Source organism: Malaclemys terrapin, chromosome 4, assembly GCF_027887155.1.
Source record: "Malaclemys terrapin pileata isolate rMalTer1 chromosome 4, rMalTer1.hap1, whole genome shotgun sequence".
Lineage (NCBI taxonomy): Eukaryota > Metazoa > Chordata > Testudines > Emydidae > Malaclemys > Malaclemys terrapin.
This window is the reverse complement of record NC_071508.1, coordinates 48,522,804-48,536,998: the sequence shown is the minus strand read 5'-3', so window position 1 is coordinate 48,536,998 and position 14,195 is coordinate 48,522,804.

Genomic DNA, 14,195 nt, shown 5'->3' with positions numbered 1-14,195 from the left:
ATACATACCATTAAAGCATTTAATGTTTTAAATAATGTGTTTATTGTATTTTCAAATTATTACAAATTAGTTTTTGAATGTATTTCACTATTTTTTTTTTTTACATTTCCAAATACATGTTACTATAGTATTGCAACTTTTTTTTATGGAAGGGGCCCCAAAAATTGCTTTGCTTTGTAATAATTTGAAAATACACTAAATACATTATTTAAAAACATTAAATGCTTTAATGGTATGTATACCAGCTGCTTAGCTGCAGTGCACCAGGGCTGCTCCCGGACACGGCGCACTGAGACGCCGGGGGATGGGGGAAGACGGATGCAGGGGGAGCCACTCTGGTCTCACCTTGGGCTCAGGGGCAGGCTCCATACCCACAAACCCTACCTCCCCTTTCACAAATTCAATGAAAGGGGCCACTCTGATCTCACCTTGGGCTCAGGGGCATGCTCCGTTCCCCCAAACCTTACCTCCCTTTTCACAGAGGAAGCAGACCGTGAGTGTTTTCCACCACAAACCCCATCACTCCCGTTTTGCAACCATCCCCCCAGAGGAAGCAGACCGTGAGTGTTTTTGACCACAAACCCCATCCCTCCCGTTTTGCAACCATCCCCCAGGAGGAAGCAGACTGGGAGTGTTTTCAACCACAAACCCCATCCCTCCCGTTTTGCAACCATCCCTGGACCAGTGACAGGTGCATGTGCAGCCAAGTCATTGGAAATAAGTAAGGAGGAAGACAGTGGAAAAAATGAAAGGGGCCACTCTGGTCTCAACTTGGGCTCAGGGGCATTCTCTGTACCCCAAACCTTACCTCCCTTTTCACAAATTCAATGAAAGGGGCCACTCTGGTCTCACTTTGGGCTCAGGGGCATTCTCTGTACCCCCAAACCTTACCTCCCTTTTTACAAATTCAATGAAAGGGGCCACTCTGGTCAGGAAGCAGATCGGGATTGTTTTTGACCACATACCCCATCCCTCCTGATTCGCAACCCCATGGACAGGCGGGGATTGTTTTTGACCACATACCCCATGAAAGGGGCTACTCTGGTCAGGAAGCCGATCGGGATTAATTTTTGACCACATACCCCATTGCTGGGGTTCACTAGGCATAGCTACCAGGTAACTCGGGAGAGTGGAAGGCCACAAGTGCCGAAGAAGCTCTTTTGCTCTGGGCCTATCTGAACCCCCAAACCCCATCTTGGGAACTCTCACCTACTTCTATGCTAACTGCTTACATGCTCTGAAGTAGGTTGAAGCAGAAATGTAATGTCAGCTTTTTAGCAGATGGCTGCAGTTTCACTCACACTAGCAGAAATAATAGAGATAAGAAGCGGGGTAGTTAGTTTGCAGGCGTCTAACTCAAGGTCACAAAGACTGAGAAAGTTTTCTCACAAGCTTATGTAGAGCTTATTGTAACAGTTGTCTGGAAGGGAGGGGTAAGGGGGAACAGCCAGACAAAGAGATGTATGCAAACAGTTTGGAGTATAAAAGGTAAAAGTTGTTTGTATTTGTTGCACTGGATTTGAGACATGCTGGTCTCCTAGTGCCATTTCAGAGCTCTGAAATAAACTTGGCTTGCTTTCTCCCCTCGGTGTCTTTATTGGTGCCAAGCACACCGGGTGACGGACCATTGTTGTCCCCTCGAGCCCTTTAGGGCGGGCAACACCATCCCTCCTGATTCGCAACCCCATGGACAGGCAGTAGCAAGTTAACAAACTGTCACGTTGTGTGGCAGAAACCGCACCCAGTAGCAAAACGGGAGGGTTGTGTTTCGTGTCGTTACACCGGCCGGTCACCTTATGTCCCCGGTAGGGTGACCAGACGTCCCGTTTTTATCGGGACTGTCCCGATATTTGCTTCTTTGTCCCGCGTCCCGACCAATGTTTGGTCGGGACACTGGACAAAAAAGAAATTTTACCCTCCGCTCTGGCGCTCGTGTCCCCCCCCAGCTCCGTCCCCTCCTTCCCCCATTGGCTCCCTCCCCAAATCCCCGCCCTGGCCCCGCCTCTTCCCCAACCACGCAGCATTCCTCCTCCCTCCCAGGCTTGCAGCATGGCGGTGCAAGCCTGGGAGGAAGGGGGTGGCAGCGGTGCCTGGATCCTGGAGCTGGTGAGTCAGCTCCGACACCTGGGCACCAGGCGGGCAAAGGGGGGCTGGCAAGGGAGGGAGGCGGGGGGCTCGGCTGTGAGACCCCCCGCCACGCTAGAGGGCTCCTGCCCGGGCTGCTGCACCCGGGGCCAGGAGCACAGCCTGGAGGCTGCTCCAGCCCTGCAGCCCGTGGGGCAGCGTGGTGGGTCCGGGCGGGGGCAGCGCAGAGTGGGCAGGGGCCCGGTGGGCGGCGCGGGGGCGTGGGCTGAATCCCTGCTGCTGCTGGAGAGCCCCGCACCTCTCCCTCCCGCTCACGGCTGCGGCTCCTTCCCGGCGGGACGCACCCCCCAGCCTGCCCCGGCCACATGTGGCACGCGTCCAGCTGCTCCTTCCCGGCGGGAGGGAGACTAGGCGCGGGGGACACGCGCCGCATGTGCCTGGAGCAGCGGGAGGTGCGTCCCGTCGGGAAGGAGCTGCAGCCACGAGCGGGCGGGAGAGGCGCGGGGCTCCCTGGCAGCAGCGGGGATTCGGCCCCTGCCGCCCACCCGGCTCCTGCCCACTCCGCGCTGCCCCTGCCCGGACCCACCGCGCCCCGCATATGCCCATGGCGGGCCAGGGGGCGGGAGGCTACGCGGGGAGGGCAGCGCGCAGGGCCTGCTAATGCCCCAGGCCCCTTTAAAACTCTTTTTTTTTTTTTGCTCTGCGCCCGCCTTTTTTTTTGCTCCGCCCCCGTCCCGATATTTTATTCTACTAATCTGGTCACCCTAGTCCCCGGGTGGGAGCGACTGGCTAGTCCGGGCCAGCGACGCCGCCCCCGCCCCGACCCGTGCCAGGCTACCGTGGCTCTTCCCACGCAGGCTGAGTTCGGCCCACTCGTGCCAGGCTACACGTGCTGTCCAGTCCACATCCTAAGGGCCCAGCGCTGCCAGCCTTGACCTGGGATGCAACCCCGGGCTGCGAGCTCTAAGGAGTGTGGATGCATGCAGCTTTCTGTTCCTGGAACACTGCCTAGTTCTGGGTTCCCTCTCTGCTGCTCAGCGAGTTGAACTCTGCCCACACTAGGCTACTGGACACAGCTTAACCGGAGAACGGTAACTGGCACACTGAAGCCAGCCTAATAGTCCTCCACCTAACAGCAGGTGTCAGAATATAGGCAACAAACTGATAGCCAAAGGACAGCAAATACCACCTTTGCCAGTGTTCAAGGATATATAGCAGGGGTGGGCAAACTATGGCCAATATCACTGGCCTGCCAGGTGGTTTAATCCAGCCCTCAAGCTCCCTCTGGGGAGTGGGGTCTGGGACTTGTCCCACTCCAGCCAGAGAGCAGGGTCAGGGGCCACTCCATGTGGCTCCCGGAAGCAGCGGCATGGACCTCCTCCGGCTCCTACACCATAGGGGCAGCGCGGGGGATTCTGCTCTGCACGCTGCCCCCGCCCCAAGTGCCGCCCCTGCAGCTCCCAGTGGCCGGGAACCGAAGCCAATGGGAGCTGCGGGGGCGGTGCCTGCGGACAGGTCAGCGCGCAGAGCCACCTGGCTGTGCCTCGCATAGGAGCCGGAGAGCTGGGAGCCGCTTGAGCTAAGTGCCGCCTGGAGCCTGCACCACTGAGCATCTCCCCATGCCCCAACCTCCTGCCCCAGCCCTGATCCCCCTCCCACCCTCTGAACCCAGCCCAGAGCACCCTCCTGCACCCTAAACCCCTCATCCCTAGCCCTACCCCAACCCCAGAGCCCGCACCTCCAGCCGAAGCCTGCACCCCACTCCCACAACCCCGAGTCCCCACCCACACCCTGAATTCATTTCTGACCGCACCCCAAGCCCAATTTTGTGAGCATTCATGGCCCGCCATACAATTTCTATTTCCAGATGTGGCCCTCGGGCCAAAAAGTTTGCCCACTCCGATATATAGGATGCACACCCTGCAAGCCACCAACTGCATAGCAGAAATGCTGTCTAGACAGTGCTGAACACTCTCTACCCAACTAATCCCATTAGCTCACTGTGGTAGACAGGAAAGAGTCTCTACCATTATCAAGAACTCCCACATCATCATCAGGAGGAATGTCTAGATGCCTTTGGGCTCCCACATCGTCTTGGGAACCAGTTTAATAGATCCAGGTGTGGTATGGGTCCCTGCACCAAAACAGACCATGCCTGGAGCATCCAGGACAGGGCAGGCCACTGTGCATCTGTGGAGGATGCTGCACACAAGCTGGATGGTTGTTCCCTTTGTGTTGGGCTCCTGGAAAATCTTTCCCAAGCTGAACACTGCTGACTCAGAGACTATTGACTGCCTCAAGACCATTTAGCTGTGTTTTTTTAAAAAAACAAAACAAAACAAAACAACAAGCTTGCCTTGCTTGTCTTGCCCCCATGCAATTGATTTTTTTGTTACTTTGGCTGGTGAGAAACAGATAACCAAGCAAGTACTATTCATCTAGCAAAGAAGATACAAGTATTGTGGGTTTGAGCATTCCAGTTTGATTTTTAAATGTATTTTTAGGCCTCGTGCTCTTGAGAAGTATCCAGTGCGGCCCTCAGTGTTACCAAGTTTGTGCACTCCTTAGATAACTAATGGTGAAGGGGTCATTCTGGAAGTCCTTGGGCTCACCATCGGAAATTTATTAAAGGGGAACAATGAAGGGCAGCTCCCAGGGGTTGTTAGCTTTCTGCTCCAGGAGATAATCCAGAATATACACGTTGCTAGTGCACTCACACCTATCTTTCATCATTACTGCAGCTGGGAGTCTGTTTATGGGGACAAAGTACATTCCCTCTCTCCAATAATATCATGATTATGTAGGGTATAAAATAGGAATATTGCAAACCTTACAGAAGTTACAAAATGAAATTGGTGTGGGGTATGTGGAATTCACTAGGTATAAATCCTGACTGCAGCACTAGATGCACCCCAGCCCTGGAATCTCTCTGATGGTTATGAAACTTGTATCTAGAGACCTTGCAGACTTTATAAACACCACTAAGGAATCTGTGGAATAAGGTTCAAATATTCATAGTGAAGTTCTCCAGATTAACAACCCAACCTTCCCACTCCATCCCCGCACACCCCCAGCCAAAGTATTCAAGGCTGTAGTAGTCATTGAGGCCAAATGAATAAAACCGTGTTTGGAATTTTTAGACCAAGCTGTATTTCATATTTCACGTTAAAAATAGAAGACTGTTCATAGACTTCAGACTTGCATATCTCAAAAATGCCTTGACCCAATTAACTTCAAACTGTCCAGAAAGTATTGTCCTCTAGCTAGAGGCCACATGGTCAACATTTCAGATTAAAAGGGGTTTGGGTTATTTGTGTTTTTTGTAGAATTGTACCTATAACGGAAAGGAAACATTCCCAAAACAAATAACAAACACACACCCTATCAGAAAATACACTGCTGCATACACATCTGCCCCTAGGGACAGGGAAAGAGAACAAACAATTAATGACAGATGCTAGTTATGTCCCTTAATGCAATACCGGAAGATGCTCAGATATGATGGTACTAAGAATGTGGAATAAGAACCTATCTGGAATAGAATCGAATAATGATTGTGGTATTAAAGCACTTGAATACTCAAAAGTCTCAAATCTTTTCCCAGTGAGTGTTTTCCCCTATAGAGATGCTAACATGGATCCATAATATCACCATAATCCATCCATTCCTCCCTGTCAACACTGTTAAATGAATCCAAAGGCTGGTCAAGTCTTGCATTGACTATTGCTACTTTGTCCACTCTGGTGCCAGAGCGAATCCTAAATTCTATTCCTAACCTCATCATCTTCACCAGCTGCTTCAACCATGTTACTTTTTCCTTGTATCTCTTCACTATTATTCTCCTCTTACTGCTTTAAATTCAAGTCCCTTACATTCAAGGCCCTGCAAAAATGCAGGCCATTTTACCTGACATAGCTAATTTCTTCCTCCTCTCCTTCATGCTTATCGTTCCATTCATCTCTTTCTCAAGCCACACCTTCTCCCATGTTGCTATGCTTTGAACAGGCTCCCACTTCCTTATTTGCTAAGCAACCTGTCATTTCTCATTCATATCTTTACATAAAACCTACTTCCTTCTTCCAGGAACCCTTTCTAGTGATAAAGTGTTTTGTTCTGCCTGTGTCAGAGTAAGCTTTTGGAGGAAAGGACAGTGATATTGTCTGTAGAGCACTGTATAACAGCTCTATGTAAATTACAATAATGCCCTTTTGTCATCCCTACTACCATCAGTAAAAAACAGAACACATCATTCCTAGCAGGTGCAGAATCTGCATCTCTCACAACGAGTAAGCACAGGCATTTGTTAGCAGGGTCAAATGCTTTAGGGACTACTTGGAGATTAGTAGTAGAGGAATAGATCTTAAAATAACATGAGGGAGTTCTTGATATGAATAGCCTAGGGCAGAATCAAATAATTTAGATGTCTCAGGACGCAATCAGGATGAAGACCTCTCTCTCTTTTCGGAATTTTTTTTTTTTTTTTTTTTTTTTTTTTACAAAATGTTTCTTCTGGTGCCTTCCTGTTTAGTGATAAAACTAATTTCTGGAGTAGAGTTGCTATAGCCCTGGCACCTGTAACTGAACTCTACTCCTCATTGCTGTCTGAGCTGTTAGCAAGAGTGCTCCTTATCAGACTGTTTTATCTCTAAGCAATGCTCTCTTTTTAATGCTGACAGAAGCCATTTCATAGAATCATAAAAACATAGATGGAATGAACATATTGGATCTTCTAGTCCATCTCCCTGCCAGTGCATTTGCCCACTGGACATAAGTTCAAGGTTCAGCATGTTTGCAATCAAAATAAATCCAGTTATCGGCAATTTGAAGGAAAGTACAGTAAATATAAAGATCTCTGAATAGATATTTGCCACCTCCCCATTTATTTTCTACAGTTGCCACTTTTCTCTGTTGTAGACCATCTTGGAGGCAGGACCATGGGCCTGATCCAAAGGACATTGTAGTCAGTGGAAAGACTCTCATTGACCTTAAGCTCCTAGTCAGACTCTCCCTAGTAGCCTGCATAAGACTCCTTGCAATTTCCAGCCAAGAATATGTTGCACAGGAAGCACCCGTTATACATAACCCAGATACCATAGATAGGTCTTGGGGGGTGGGGGAGGGCACAGATCATGTAAGCTACAGAGAATCCACATTCAGACACCTGCTGGCTGATAACAGATGCATCCAAGAATAGCAAATGCCTACTTCTAAGCATACATTGAAATTTCCAATGCTATAAAGAGCAAACTTGAGGAAGATCATCAGTCCTTGGGATGAAAGAATGTTCTCCCCCAAAAGACAGGCCCTAGAAAATTAATACTTCTCTTGCTGCTTTTCTGCTTTCCAGTCCTTAGACATGCTGCTAGACTAAGCCTTTCAGTTATATCTGACTGTGTAATGAAAACAAAGCATAGAATACCAGATACTAGGCCACATTTAAAAAATACTTGGCGTTTAGGAAGTTCTTTCCTTTTGTGTTGATGGTACCATAGCATATAATGGGTTTTTAAACAACTATACAATATTATTAGGGTTACAAATATGTAAATAAAAATGAATGGACTCCTTTCTAAGTATTGATCTGCCTCTTTTGTTCTAAGCCTTTGATTGATAGTACACCACCATGGATCTTTTAGCTATCAGAGCAGCATGCCTTTCGGAAAGCCAATCCCCTGAGTCTGAGCACAAAGTACAGACTTAAAGCCAGTTTTGGGAATCTGCATGGAGTCCTGCAATATAAATGCCAACCAATTCCATTCCCTGTCTGATGGCATATACTGTACATCCCCCGTTATCTCCTAGTAAACGGCAAGATGGATCAGAGTGCAACAATGAATCAAACTAAGTGATTTCATAGTAACACATTCCTGCAGGGAACAGAATCTCCTTGCAAATCAGACATTTTGTGCATCCATCGTGGCAGTTGGGAAGGGCAGTAGCCAAGATCAAAGGAAATGAGGAAAAAAGACCAATTCAGTTTTACAGCATATACAAAATTAGCCATCACAGCTGTTACTTTGCTGATGTTATTCTGTTTTCATGCTCTTTGGGCAAATGTTATGTAATGAATGATGTCACAATTTACTTCAGTGTACAGTTCCCTTCAATGCAAAGTCCACAACTGTACAGCCACCAAGTAAAACCCAACATGCTGGACTGCGTGAAGTCAGTTCTTTGAGAACTGGCATTTCAGCTTCAACCACTTGGCACATAACACTTGTCTGGCAAAAACAGTGCATCTTTAGTAGGGAATCCCTGTGAGGAATTGTACAATGATTGTAGTTTTCTGGATGGTTTTTGTTTTGGGAACATCACTGAAGAAGTTACACCTGCCATCAGGTTGGGTGAGTATAAAACCAAGTGTGAACCTGTAGTGAAATGTTAGCCATCCCATACTAAAACAGATCACAGTGGTGCTAACAGCATTCCATATTTTCAGATATTAAGCATTTCTGGCACATTTCACTAGATGACAATTCAAGCCCTGGTTTTGGCAGACCAGGAAGCAGATCTCTTCAGCTGGTATAAATTTCCATAGTTCAGTGGAGCAATGATAACTTACACCAGCTGAAGATCTGCTTCCTGGTCCCTCCAATTTTCTCCATGAATCAGTCGCCAAGTCCAGATGGAAAGGAGAAATAATAATCCATTTTAGAGCCAATCTTGAATGTGGAGCTTATTCTTCAATAGGACCAGCAGCTTTGAGCATCTGCCCCTCGTACACAATGCAGCAATGAATTAAAGGAGTTGCCTGAAATACCAACTACTATGTACAAGTATATCAGGAGAATTAATGTAACAGTTTGATTAGTTTCTAACATGGGTTTGAAGAATGGTGGCCTTTAGCTAGCCCCCAAGACTTTGCTGGGGAATTGCCTCAGAAGCATAGTGTGGTTCAGAGAGCCTCAGATAGCTTTTACTTAGTGGCTAATATCAGCAGATAGGTAGCAGTTGGTGAGTAGGGCAGATCAGATCAATCTGCAGCCATCTCTCTCTCTCTCTCGTGTCCTGTTCTGACCACCATGATGCATGAGGCCTTCATGACATTGATGTAAGATTGCGTCAAAGCATTCCACTGTGGGCAACAAAAAAAAACTAGGGCAGAATATAGAAGCTTGATTGTGATTGTCAGTGGCTGATGGCATTCTGTCTGTATTAGTTTCATTGTCTGTTTACATGGACACTTATTGAGTTTAGGATTCTGGTTTTAACTTTTAAGGCATTTAGCAGCTCGAGTCTCAGCTATTTTAGGTTCCAGCTCTCTCAATTCAACTCCACTCTTTAAGGTCCAAGAGCTGAAGGACAGCTGCATTTAAAAAATAGGTACTGTCTGTATCTTTGTCCCGGCAGCTAGTGTTACGGAATGCCTCATTTTTGACTTGAGAATGACTATAAAATTCGTTCCTTTTAAGGAAGGTTTCAAAACCTTTTGTTTCAGAAGGCCCCTTAGCTCAGAGCAATAGCATATTGATTTCATTAGTGTTCCCTACTGATTGTTTTAACCTTGTACAATTTAAATAATGTAATCTTTGCTTCACAATAAAAGTGGCCAGGAAGCTTTGATAGATATAAATACCCTTATTACTATGTTAGCAGGCTTTGAAATGCCTATTTTTGAGTTATATGCATAGGCTTCCAGGACATTCTGAACTTAAGTGATCATAGAGAACAGAGTAGTAATACTATAGTCTACTATTTGCACAGTTTATTTCCTGAAAAGGCAGTATGTGAATGAAAGGAAAGATCCTGTTCTGGATAAGGCTGCTAGGTTATCATTGAAGAAATCTGTATTGCAACTTCAATTTGCATTGACTTTGAACTCCAGCCAAACCTTCCTTGAACTTTGGGGATGTTCAAAACCCACCTGAGCTTTGTTGCTCAAGACTTTATTTAGATATCATTGATGAGCAGTATCCTAATACTTACTCAACAGGTCATAATCCCATCTAAACTCTCTTATCCACTCCTTAATATTATCTTGCAATCAGACTAACATTGTTCTTAAAATATGACACGAGGATCCTCATCTTTTCTGCTATACAGTGGAATACTTGATTCATTTATTTTTATTTCTCACATCATCTCATTGGCTAGCTATCATTGCTAATAGCCCCATTCTGGCAATTAGAGCAGATGCAGATTTAGGGAGAGGAGCTCCTTTGGAGCAAATGCCAGAAACATATATGTTGCTTTCTGAAATAACCATTTTAGGGAGAGGGCAAATTAAAGTTGCAGGCTTGACCCTCAACTGGTATAAATATGTGCAGCACCATTGAAATCAACAGAACAATGCCAATTTACCCCATCTGAGGATCTGGCTGTTCCTTTGTAGCAAAAATTTTCATTTGGATTCCACAGTCTCTGAAGCTGGTTCCAGGTTAGTTTGACAGATCCAGCATTCCCCCTGTATTAAGCAAAATAACTCCTAGTACAGTGGTTTTCAACCTGGGGTCCGCCGACACCTGGGGAATCTGCAGACTATGTCTAAGATTTCCAAAGGGGTCCACATCTCCATTTGAAATTTTTTTAGCGGTCCGCCAATGTAAAAAGGTTGAAAACCACTGTCCTAATAGAATATATGACTATTAATTTCTGAGGGCATTCACTATTTTGTATGTGTTTGTTTATAGACTCATTGTGGCTGGAAAAAGAAAGATGATTCACACAAGAAGTAATGGATGCAGTCCTGCCACTGACAACTAAATGCAGAGTTATTATTGGGATCAAGAGTGACAAGGGTGTTATATTACAAATGCAGCTCTGCAGCTAAACACACACCAATGTACAACACCTGTTGGTGGTTTAAAGAAAAACTGTCCAGGCTGTGTCCAGTGACGAGCACCTAACAGTCCTCAATATGGTCAAGCATATTGTTGGTTTCACATAAAGCAATTGAATGCCACTGTGTCATAATTTATGTAAAAGTTGCTCAAGCCCTTAGATTTACACCCCAGCACTCCTGGACCCACAGAGCCTGGGAGATTTGGGGCTTCATACTGACTGGACATATTCAGAGGGTATAGCCAACCATAACCTGCTATAGAAAGGAGAGTGGAAAAGATTCCTCTCATATCCAATTTCTGGGGGAATATTTAGCTTTGTATTATGGTACAAGCCATGATAGCAAGTGAAAGTTCATATATGGTTTGTAAATGTAGCAAATAGAATGGGGTGGGGAAAACTTACTCTGCAGGATAGAATCCTAAGATACCAAACACACTGGTTCCAATCCAGCAAAGCACTTAAGCAGGAGTAGTCCTGATGAAGTCAGTAGACCAGAGGTGGGCAAACTACGGCCCGCGGGCCACATCCGGCTCGCGGGACCGTCCTGCCCGGCCCTTAAGCTCCCCGGCCTCTCTCCTGCTGTCCTCCTCCCACACAGCCTCAGCTCACCATGCCACCAGCGCTCTGGGTGGCGGGGCTGCAAGCTCTTGCTGGGCGGCGCGGCTGGCAGTCCTGCTGCTCTGAGTGGCATGGTAAGGGGGCGGGGAGCGGTTGGATAAGGGGCAGGGAGGTCCCGAGGGGAAGTCAGGACAGGGAGCAGGGGGCGGTTGGATGGGGCGGAGGTTCTGGAAAGGGGAAGTCAGGGGACTGGGAACAGGGGAGGTTGGATAGGCGTGGGAGTCCCAGGGAGGTAGTTAGGGGCAGAGGGGTCCCATGAGGGGGCAGGGGCCAGGCTTTTTGGGGAGGCACAGGCTTCCCTACCCGGCCCTCCATACAGTTTTGGAACCCCGAAGTAGCTCTCAGGCCAAAACTTTGCCCACCCCTGCAGTAGACCTACTTGTGTTTAAATGCTATGCTGAATAGAGGCCAGATATTTCAGCACTTTGAGGGTATGAGTCCTTGATGAACAAACTGCAGGAAACGCCAAAACTTATAAAATGTTTCAGACACCTGGGGATTCTTTTACATATGCATGACTGGTATTTACTGGGAAGATATCCCATCCCTTCAACTCCTTTTGGCTTTTTTTTTTTTTATTGCAACTACCTTTTCAACAAATGCAAGTCTCAGCCTATGCAGAACACCATTGCATGCACAAAAGTGAGACTGGAAGGTACATAAGAACATTGTAAGACAAAATTTAGTAGATTATTAAATTGTTAGGGAGATTTTTTTTTGGAAGCATTACAGCCCTGTTCATAGTGAACATTTGTTAAAGCTGGGTGTTACAAGTCTCGATGAAATAACCTTTGTCTGCTTTTGATGATACTCTGCACAGATTCAAGACAACTGAAAATCAGGTTTGAATTTGAACCAGTTCTTTGTAGTTCAGAAGTGTTTTCTGTGACAGGAATATGTACTGGATCAGGTACTGGTAGAGGTACTTTCTTTGAGGCCTCACACAAAAGTGTAAAGCATCCTAATTCGATGGAACATGAGCTACAATTTCTCAGATGCTGAGGAAGCAGCAAATCAAGCTGAAGGAACTGCCTACAACTCTAGAACACATTATCTTCAGCAACTATCAGTCTTGAAACTCATTCAGTGTAACTACATACTGTGAAAAAAGAAGAAAAGGTGAAATCTTCACCACATTTTAATTTTGTTCTCACAATATTAATCTCAATCCTCTACTGAAATCTGCATATCCAAAACCTCCAGCCATGTTAATCTTACAATTATATTGTAGGTAAAGGATCCCAAGAGTAACAGGGCCGGCTCTAGTTTTCTTGCCGCCACAAGCAAGAAAAACAAACCTCCAAGAGCGCAACTGCCGAAGCAAAACAAAAACAAAAAACCCACCTCCCTGGAATTGTGCCGTCCCAAGCACATGCTTGGTTTGCTGGTGCCTAGAGCCGGTCCTGAATAGTAAGTGACCATGATTTGGGAAATGTGTTAGTAGTGATCTTGATATAACATTCTCTATGAGCTCATTCTCTCTCAAGAGAACCCTCTGAGGATGTGATGTAATGTCCAAATTAAACTAATAGCAATGGAACTGAAATTCCAAGTTACTACTAAATTTGGATTTACAAATATTAAGATTGCATGAAATTTGACTGACAACCTCAGAGAGTGAAGTCTTGGAGATAAATGAAGATCAGGTTAATACAGGCAGAAGCAACACTGGCTTCTCCAAAGAAGGGGTAGGTCAGTCTCTTTGCCCATCCTGTCCTTGATCTCTCTGTCCTGAGCATTCAGCAAGGTGGCAGTTGATGTTATGGTTTGTGTGACCTGGACTATAACTAAACATTTTTACCGCCTCAGAGCCATCATTCAAAAACTACTTTTGCTCACTACCAACTAAGGCTGGATTTAAACCAATAATCTCAAGATGCTGTGTGTCCCAGTGCCAGTCCCATGACACACCCAGTCCCTTCCACAAAATGTTAAAATAAAACCTACCCATCAAGACTCAATGTGCTAAATGCACCAACTAAATAGGTTAAGTTGTCCCCTATGGACACTACACTGCTAACATCACAATCATGGAATCCCAGCTGGTGCATAAAGATAGGAAATAGGAATTCGGTAAGTAAACATTTTCTGCAAAGTGCTTTATTCGAGTTTCCTTTTCATATTTTTTTAAAAATTACAAACCACACATTCCTGCCCTTACCAAACCCCTCAATTAGCTAATTTCATGCCCCAACAGGTTGTGATGACAGCAGCATAGCGCATGCTGAGACATCAGTTGAAATGCAAGCCAGCTCTTATTCTGCTTACTCTGAACATTCAGCACATGCTTCTGACCTTGGCAAGCTTCCAATACCACATTTAAAAAGTCTGGTAACACAGGAGTGTTGGAAAGGACTGCTTTTTATTATCTGGCCTCAGCAATATAGACTCAGACTTTAAGGTCAGAAGGGACCATCATGATCAGCTAATCCGAACCTCACCCACTCCTGTAATAGACCCCTGACCTCTGACTGAGTTACTGAAGTCCTCAAAACATGGTTTAAAGACTTCAAGGTGCAGAAAATTCACCATTTACACTAGTTTAAACCCGCAAGTGACTTGTGCCCCATGCTGCAGAGGAAGGTGAAAAACCCACAGGGTCTCTGCCAATCTGACCTGAGGGAAAATTCCTTCCCAACCCCAAATATGGTGATCAGTTATACCCTGAGCATGTGGACAAGACCCACCAGGCATAACTCAAGCAATTC